At 35.8% G+C, this 10,265-nt stretch overlaps 1 pseudogene; it reads left to right on the top strand.

Annotated features, from left to right (window-relative positions):
- Nucleotides 1-3,773: 3,773 nt before the first annotated feature.
- On the top strand, nt 3,774-3,873 carry LOC122101769 (annotated as a pseudogene).
- Nucleotides 3,874-10,265: the final 6,392 nt, after the last annotated feature.

Below are 10,265 nucleotides of genomic sequence, written 5' to 3'. Positions count from 1 at the left end.
ACTGGTTTTGTGGAGACAACGTTTAGACAACGTTTTACATGAGAGTTTGTCCTCATTATCATAGATGTTGGGTTTTCGTGGCAACCAAATACAAGAGGGAAGTTTAATGGACTCGCTTGGACAAGTAAACAGCATAATAGAAAAAAATGGCAAATACTATTTAGTGAATTACATTGACCGATTACTTTGCCAGAACAAAGAAGGAAAGATATAATTCAAAATCACTTGACTGAAAAGTATGAAAAAGAGTAGTAAAGAGCGATGAGAGAAAACACAGAGGACCGTTTTCTCTCCAATGGAGTAATGGGTTTTGTTCTTGTTTCTTCCATTCTATATTCACCAGCTATCAAGTGTATCTCAGGACTGGAATATCCAGTTCAGACAAAGAGATCTCCCATTAGAAAATATTTGCTGCAGATGTAGGTGATTTATAACGTTAACAATCTATTTAAGTCTGTTCAAAATTCTCCCCTACCCCAAACTGCCCTCTTTGAACAGTTGGTTTGATTTTCCCATACTGCTTTTGATTAACTATTTAAAATTTTGAGAGGTCATATTCATACTCTCTAGAGATTGCCGTTTGGTTGTGATTTTTGTGTGTTTGGTATTTGTTGTGTTTTTAACTGAATTTCAAAAGGTTTTGGTAGTGTGTTACAATTAAATATGTCCTTGTAATTGTCCAGCGCTCCTGGATCAGAGTCACTCCTTCTATCATTCTCAACCAAACTCTTCTCCAAGATTTATTTCAGATTTACCACTTCCTTTATCACATGTGTACATTGAGTATTCTAGTTGTACTTGCCATTTTTTCATTTTTCATTCATTCTATGTTTTTACTAATATTCTTCTCTGGTTTCAACTTCTTGATAGTCATTCTTTTAAACTGTCTGTTCATACTTTGACAGGTTTATGTACATTCCATGGCATTTCAATCCTGCATATACTTGAACTGATATCAGCTTATATTTCCATAATTAATTCATCTGCAATAACAATTTGCAAGACTGGAGACGTGAAGCACCTAGACATGATTTTATTCTTATCCATTTGGAAGATTAATCTCTAGTCAACAAGAAAGTTTAAAAATGGCTTAGAATGTTTTCCTAAATAGCAGTTTTTATAAATGGCTTCGTACAATGGTTTGTGATTATTTTATTTTACATGGGATAATATTTTCTACTACCTATAACTTTTGGGAAAAGAAGAAAACTAAAATTTATTACTGTGGAGGAATATGATAGAAATAGAAGACAGATTTTATGTTTGTCACATTTCTAATGAGTACCCATATTCAAAACTTGAAGTCATCTTTCTTAAGGAAAACATCAATCAACATGATAAGGCAAATATCCGTGATCTTTTAAAATGTACCTTATTATTTGATGAAACTTACTTTATTAGCTAATGTTTAGGCTTGAAATATGGGAGGCTGATCTATGTAACACATTTCTGGAAGGCATCTACTGAACAACACAAATGGAGGGGGCTACTATTTCTATAATTTAAGGAATGGTTGAACCTGTTTGGTATTAGTGCTGGATAATAAATCAACTCTATTGTAACTTGTTCCTTCCACTTGAAAAACTTGTAATGTCACTAAGTATCATCTACTCGTCAAATGTTATTTTGGAGAATGTGACTTTAAAAAGTTTATTTGAGGGTCTGGGAACGTGGCTCAGTGGTAAAGCACTTGCTTGCATGCATGAGGTCCTGTGTTCAATTCCCCAGCATCACATGACCAAAAAAGAAAAATCTGGAAGTTGTGCTGTGACTCAAGTGGTAGAGTCCTAGCCTTAAGCTGAAGAGCTGAGGGACAGAGCCCAAGCCCAGAGATCAGGCCCCACACCCGGACCCCCTAAAAAATTATTTGAAAAGGAATATATTTTCGGGAGATTAAATATAGGTAACCATTGATTTGAGAATGACAACCTTTTTATACTACATAACCAAGTTTTACTGAAGTACCAGTGTTTTGAAGCACTAAGGATCTTCTCAATTAATGTTTTTCTGAATGATATTTGACTTCTAATTCAAGTTTTCCGAGCCTTGGTAGACAAATTATGGATCTATCCTTCCAGGAACTATTTTTTGCCCTACTTATACTAGACTGAAATCTTTCATTAATCATTAGGAGAGGGGTATTAAAAATATTCTTGTGACATTTGTGATCATGTTCACTCATATGGGCTAGTCATCTGTAAATTGAAAGTGTGAATTACAGTAGTTTCTCTCAGATTTTGTGATCTCATCTTTCATTCTTAAGTTGCCTTGCATTTCACAATTGCTTACTGCTAAACCCTGTGTAATTGGGGCACTAAATTATTATAGGAAATGAGAAGTTAAGATGAGTCTTCAATTACTTTCTGTTGGCATGTTGCATGGGCCTAGGTAGGAAGACTTGCCCTTGTTATCTGATGATGCAGATAACTGGGACCTGGGATCCTAGGATGCGTGGGTCCTGTAGAATAATAATACCTTTTGGACATCATATCAGCAAAATTTGGGTATAATCAGAAATATTTAGAAAACCATTCTGGGCCAACGAGTTAAAACAATATACAGAGCAGCAGAGTAAAATCCCTTGCAGATTAGAGGAAAACAACATTGTTTTTTACCATGTGAATTCAGTAGACTAAGAACACTTAGAAGGTATCACAAGTTTATACCAAAGACATTGCATTGATACTTCTTATATTCTAATATATATTCTAAACCTAATTATTTATATTCCAATCTATTTATTGTAATAAATATCAATTTATTTGTCAAATTATCGATTAATTCTAGTAAGTTTCATTGTGTGAAACATAAAATTAGCACATATAAATATAAAATATATAACTATATGTAATATAAGGAAACGTTTGTCATTGTTCTGTTGTGGTTAGGGTATCAAAGGCAACTCTGTTTTACAGTATTATTCCATTATCTCTACCCCAGAGTTTGGTAGAGTTAGACCTAAAGCTTTACCATTTGTAGATTTACAGCCTAGAGGCAAGAGGAAACACTGTCATTAAAACATTACCAATTTAAGGCCTAATATCAAGGAGAAAAATATGGACTTCTCCTGGAGCTATGGAAATATTTGGTGATAGAAATTCAGTAGTGTAAGTTCCTGCCTGGGTGGATGGTCAGGACATTAGGTAATCATGCATAAGAACAATTTTTTTTCACCTTCTTGGCTTTAGCTACTTTTGAAATGGTAGGTATAATAAACAATTATATTATGATAAAATACTTTCTAGTCAGAACTGTTTATTTCTCTATGATCCCTTGTAACTAAGATTAGTTTTTTTCCAGTAAGATAATCTTTGTTGTGAGAATAAGATATTCTGTTTGGTCTGTTACTACATGGAAGAAGGGTAAAGGGTCTGTAGACATTTGTGCCAGTAAGACCTCATTTGGGAAATTTTAAGCTGCAAAATTTTAGAAGTAGCACTTCAGCAAGGCTTATTTTGAATCCATTAGCTCCACAAAGCTAACTCAGTTGATAAATACGTACTTGAAAAGCCATCTCTTTGAACCTAGCCATAAAGGTTTCAAAGTATGATCAAATTTAAAATGAAAAAGTCTTAAAATAGTCATTGGCAAAAAAATGCAAGTTTGAGCAATCTACCAAACAATATGTTTTTCCACTATACACAGAATTTCAGAGAAATAAGATCAATAACATTGTTAGTAACAATAAGGTTTCCTTGCTACAAATAGGCAACCAAGGATATATGCCTGTATAAAGATTGCATCATTAACAACTTAAATTTACAGGATACTACATGCTTCAGCAGCACATATACATAAATTACAACAATATAGAGATTAACATGCCACTTGGACAAGGATGATATGAAAATATGCGAATTATTCCATATTTTTCATTCTTCAGTTGCTAGAAATGAAAAACAGTTATTAAAAAGTTGATTACAAAAATACAAGTGTAACAACATATGTGATTCATATAATTAAAAGTTAGTTTGACATCAGTGTATTAAATCTTCAATATAGAAAGGTCTTTACATAGCATAATCTTTACAAAACTTTTGAAATTAGATAACATTTTAATTTTATCCCAAAGAAATAAAATACTATAAGGACCTAGGAGAAAAAAGAATCTTAAACTGTTTTTATATGGAATGCAATCGGTAAGGACACATTTATTAATGAATTTATATAATATATAATAATGTAGTATTCAAAGCATTATATCTAGGAGAGAATGAAATAGATTATGGACATTTTACAAACAGAATACAGAATATGTTAAAATATACTTTCTTCAGACAAGCACGGGAAATGTCTTTAGGTTCTGTACTACTCATTTCAACAGATACATTAAAATTATTTCTGATTTTAAAAATCACAAGCTCTACAGAAATCATTATAGATGTATACAAACAACTCTTGAATATATTTTGACATCAAAGTCAGGCAATTCATTTGGAAGAATACCATGGAATCCATGAATTTTTAAAGTAAGATATTGCTGTTGCTTTGTATTGTGAAAATATTTTGTACAGAGACAAAGGATGGACTGGCATTTTTGAAATTTAAGTAACTTAACCAAATCATTAAGACGTAGGAGAACAATTTGTACAGCCTTTCACAACTTCAAAGAGGTAGTCATACATACTTATCTTTTGGCAGTATCAAATGCAGTTTCTTCCAAGTTGTTCTTCAGACCTGGTTTAATATAATGGTTCAAAAGAAGGAGATCAAACGTATCTTTGCTGTTTCTATTCCCAGCAGCAAGATGCAAGGGGGTCAAGAGGCCTTTCGTTTAGACATTGGTATCTGCATCATGATGAAGTAAGAAAGAAGCCACACTCGTATTATTCCACGTATAAACACTGTGCAGGTGTGTCCAGCCATTCACAGTTATTGCATGAATATCTGCCTCGAGCCACCAACTCATGGACAATGTGTCAGTGTCAACTGTAGGTTTCCTGATGAAGAGCGGTATACTCATCGTCATCCCTAGTGGCCTTTTTGGAAAGGTTTCACCACACTGTAGAAAGTCGATTAATTTCGGCAGCCCAAAGAAGAAATTTGCTTGGATCCTTCTCCATTTTTTCTTGCAAATGATACCATTCCTCACTTTTTCATCTTCTTCCTCATCTTCATCAGAATTGCCTAACCAGAGACTGAGTACCAGTCGGAATGAGGTGTCTATGTATTTCCCCAGTAGTTGACGTTGGTTGAACTGTTCAGAAAAATCCAGTGAATTTTCTGCATCTTTTTTTTTCACCATGACTTATTTTCCCTTTTTCCATTTTTACTATTCTAAATTATTCTAACTGGAGAGTAGAGAATTGATAGAAAGCAGAGGAAAGATTTTCCTCCGTATTAAAAGGTACAGAATGAAAATGAGGACCAGTGGTGTCTCCATGTGCAGCTTATTCTAGGAATGAAAACATAGGAAATAATACTTTCTATGTAAATGATTTGGGAAATGGCAGAGCAGAAAGTGAAATGATGCAACCAAAAATATAACAACAAAATAAATTAGGATAATTATGGAACAATCATATGAGAACCATGAATGAGAGGAAGAGAGAGACAGATGTTCAATGAACTAACTAGCCACAAAATTCATGCCTCTGATCAATTTATAGAGCAAACAATTTTATTTTTAAAAGAGATGGAAATAGAATTTATAGTGTGTCTCTTTATGATGTGCAATGTGATGGATTGATATACATTGTGCTGATCACTTTTCTGTTAATGTGAGGAACATACCTGCAAAGAACATTTCTGAGGAGGAAACTATGATATTGACTCATGGTTTAAGAGAACACAGTTTAAGATAAAATGTCTCCATTGTTTTTAATTATATTTTTATTATCTTAAATAATTGTACAAGAGAATTTCCATTCAACAAATCAGTTTTTAAGTACAATGGATCTTTACATAACTTCTCCACACCCTTCCAAATCTCACCCCACTTTAATTTTTTCTACTTTCATACTATCTGTATTGAATATTATGCCTTCACGCTCTTCCTCCATAACTCTTTTTATTCCTTCCCTTTGAATTCCCCTCACACCTTAAGTGATAGTTTCCTGGTATTCATTTTGTTGGATTAAAAATTCAATTTTATAAGAAAATACACCTTTGAAATTCTCCTCTGCAAATAGCATGCTTTGGTTAATATTGTTGTGAAAACTTGCATAAAGTTCTATCTTCCAAATATGAGACAGAACATGGGTCCTTTGTGTGTGTGTGTCTCTGACTTAGTTTACTTAACATATTTTTAGATCTATCCATTTCTTTGCAAATAATGTAACAGTCTTCATAATGGATTGGTGCAATCCAATTGTGTACATGTGCCACACTTTCTCTAACCATCCCTCCGCCAAAGGGAATCTGGGCTATTTCCATCAGTTTTCTACGGTGAATAGTGCAGCAGTGAACATGGTTGTGAAAGTGATTTTACTGTAACCTTTTGGAAGAATTCATCACTATCTTTCTGGGAGCAACCCTCTAGCCAGTTTTCCAGAATAATCACATCCCTCTCTTCATCTCCATTAGAACGTATTGCAAATCCTCAAAAACACACTACCCCCTACAGGTCACAATAAGCTAAAACCACACTGTGTCCATATTTTTTCAATACTTTTTTTCATAATTGTACATATAATTTAGTGAGAACCTTCTATGTACTTTTCTAATGTGGGAATGAGGGACATGACAATAGAGTAAAAGTAAGATATATGCAATTTAATAAGCTATTATCATACTTAAAATCATTTTCGGCTTTAACTCATAGCCTCACATACTATTATTTTAATCTTTATTTGAGTACTTCATCTATCCTCTAACTTATAACAGGTGAGTTAAATACAATGGCAGAAACTGTGGTTTGATTTTGACACTCATGTGTGAGGATGCACAATATGGGCAAATAGATGGATTGGATTTAATAGCTATTATCCATTTTGTTAAAGTAGAGATGATTTTGCCAAACTGATTCTCACAATTCATATTACATTCAACAACAAGAAACCTGTGACAATTCTCTTTGTTTTGCTCCTTATTAACTTTTGTTTCCATTTTATTTTATTTTTATTTATTTATTTTTCGTCTGTCGTGGGGCTTGAACTTGGGACCTGGGCGCTCTCCCTCAGCTCTTCAGCTCATGGCTAGCACTCTACCAATTGGGCCACAGTGCCCCTTCCGGTTTTTGAGTGGTTTATTGGAGATAAGAATCTCTCCAACTTTCCTTTCCTGTCTGCTTTGACTTGCCATTCTCAGATCTCTGCCTTTTGAGTAGCTAGGATTACAGGCATGAGCCACCGGCACCCGGCTACCATTTTATTTTATAATGAAGGATGATTTCACAACTCTATTGTAGATACAAAAATATGCTAAAATATTTCTATCCGTATGCATTGATATATACACACACATATATTACACAGGTTATAAGGATAATTTATAACTTCTGTAACTGCACAATTTACTAAATTATTAAAATCATTGATGACTCATGGCTGGAATTCTGGTTACTGGGAGGGTGAGATCTGACGATTGTGGTTTGAAGCCATCCTGGGCAGGAAAGTCCATGAGCCTCTTATCTCCAAACAACCAACAGAAAATCAGAATTGGAACTGTGGCTGAAAGTGGTAGAGTGGTAGCCTTGAGAGAAAAAGCTCAGGGACATCATCTAGGGTCTTAGTTCAAGAAGTACAATCTACCCCCAAAAATGTATTTAATTTACCCCTGTGTAAGTAGAGTATTTCCATCACCCAAGTGCAAATCCATACTCATTAGCAAGGTAACTGTTTTGTCTGAAGTACCACAAAACATTATCACTTAAGTAGAAAGTATTGCAATGTGGGTTCATTCTATCTCTCTCATGGATTTTTCTCCACTCAAATACTCAAATCTTACCATTATTCCAATTATTTAAAATCATAGTTTTTTTCTTTAATATCCATAATATTAGAGTTTGAATTGAGTGTCTTGTGCCCCCGAAATGGTTGTTCTTACCATTTTGTCATGTGCTCAGACTTAAATTATCCTGATTATTTTTCAGATAGAATCTGGCTTTCTACATGTATCTGATTTGGGGCTCAGTACACTTTATGTTATTCTTCCTGGAATTTAAAATAACAGGTGCGTGGCATTGTGTACAGATCTTTCTGTCCAGTCTGGGCTTTAAGCACTATCCTTACAACAGTTCACTCCCATGGATTAAGGATATTCATAAGCTTGTCATAGTTGATTTTTTTTATATTTGCATTTCCTGCAGGTTCTTGAGTACTGAATTAATTTGTGTTTTCTTGGGTTGTTTTGTTTTATTTGAATATATGGATTATTGTTCTTCACTTTTCCTTTTGTTTCTTTCACTCATGTTTTTACCTGAAGCGCTGAGAAACTAATTTTTCTTTCTCAAGATAGTCAAGATGAATATTATTTATTCCAAAAAAAATTCAGTAATATTTAAACACCTCATATCTATGAATAGTATACAAATGCTAAGTTCTGAGAAGGGTCTTTTTATTTGCCCAGCAGTCTTTGGCATACACAGACAGATCATGAATTTTATGAAGTTAGTAAAACTACAGATGTTCGCCAGGTGGAGAAAAACCTATTATTAATTGTTTGACAGGGTTATGTTGCTTCATGCAGGATTACACAAAATCATGTCCCTATGAGGAACCTAAAAATCATCTAATACAACAGACTTGAGAGAGATGAATTGACTTCCTGAATAATTTAATTTTGGGTCAAATAAAAGCAGGCTTCCAAAAAGAGAGTAGACTTTAAAGAAACATGAGTTGTATGTAAATAGGTGGTTAGGTGATTTTGTTAATTTGTGAACTAATACAGGGAAATAAAGTACAGCAAGGTTAAAATGAAAGAACTTCACATTGAAATACTCATTTGTGTGTGTTTGTGTGCATGTGTGTGGACGCTTGTGCGAGTCCCCGCACACACATGTGCATGTGCTCATGCATACATTCATTATTCCTGAGGCTTCATACTGCCCAAGCATTATTCCTCAGCTTCTCTGTCTAAAGGTAATGGTCTACCACTTGAGCCACTGTTCCACTTCTGGTTTTTTGGAGATAATCGCATGTATTTTCATGATTTGACTGGCTTTGAACAGTGGCCTTCAGATCTCAGCCTCTTGAGTAGCTACCTAAGCTGATTCAGCCTCTGAGTAGCTAGTTAAAATTCTGTCTGTCCTCTATGCTTCACTGCTTTTTTATTTTTTTCCTGAGGTAATCACAAGTCATATATATGTCTAGTTACTTTAGAAAATACTCTTACTGCTTGGCACCATGGGCTCCCAAAGACCCCGGAGACCTCAGACTCCAAAGGTAATACAGCGCTGTCTTGGTTAATTTGCATTGTCCTCTCGTTTGTCTGTTTTACTTTCATTTTCCCTTGTGAGGATGGCCCCTCCAATTCGTAAAGGGTTGTCAAAGTGGACTCGCTTGCACGACAACACTGGAGGAACTGGGAGATGTCCCAGATCCTCTTTTGGGGAGGGGATAACCCTGCTGTGTGGAGCAGGGGTCCTTGGAACCCCACCATGTGGAGTGGGGGGTCCTTGGAACCCCGCCGTCTGGGGCGGGGGTACTTGGAACCCTGCCATGTGAGGCAGGGGTCCTTGGAACCCTGCTGTGTGGGGCGGGGGGGGGGGAGGGGTCCTTGGAACCCCGCCGTGTGAATTGTGGGGCAAGAGTTGGTTTGGTGTTGGGCCGGAACTGACCAAGAGAGCCTTCTAACCGAAGCCCAACTCGCCCACTGTGGGTCTGTTCCTTCTGCTGTGGGGCATGAGTATGGAACGCCGCCATGACAGGAGTCAGTGGACCAATTTGGGAGATCTCCACTTTGTAAGCTTTTCTTTTGTAACTGTCAGGCCTGCATGTGTTTTGTTTGTACTGTTTATTGTTTTATGGACTGTATGACTGACAGGAGTGGAAACCACGGGCAACACTCCATCTAGCCCCCTAAGACTTACAAAAAGAAACTAAGAAAGAGGAAAAGAAAGTGTACCCCTGGTTTTTCAGGGAGATAACTTGGAAGAAGAAATGTTTCCTCCCCCATACTCTCCTTCCCAGGTTCCTTTTGCAGAACCTGAGAATGATCAAGAGGAGGAGGGAGCTATAGAACACTTGGCACCTGCCCTTCAAGTTTCTGAGGGGCCAGTCACTCAATGCCGCAGTGGGATCAACCCCCCATCTAATGCAGCTGTTTTTTTCCCTACATGCCATAGGTACTGTGGATGTGGATGGTCAACAGCAACACAATAGTGT

Source organism: Dipodomys spectabilis, unplaced genomic scaffold, assembly GCF_019054845.1.
Source record: "Dipodomys spectabilis isolate Male_0828 unplaced genomic scaffold, ASM1905484v1 ptg000682l, whole genome shotgun sequence".
Lineage (NCBI taxonomy): Eukaryota > Metazoa > Chordata > Mammalia > Rodentia > Heteromyidae > Dipodomys > Dipodomys spectabilis.
The sequence above is the reverse complement of the archived record's forward strand: the minus strand, read 5'-3'. Positions and strand labels throughout refer to the sequence as shown.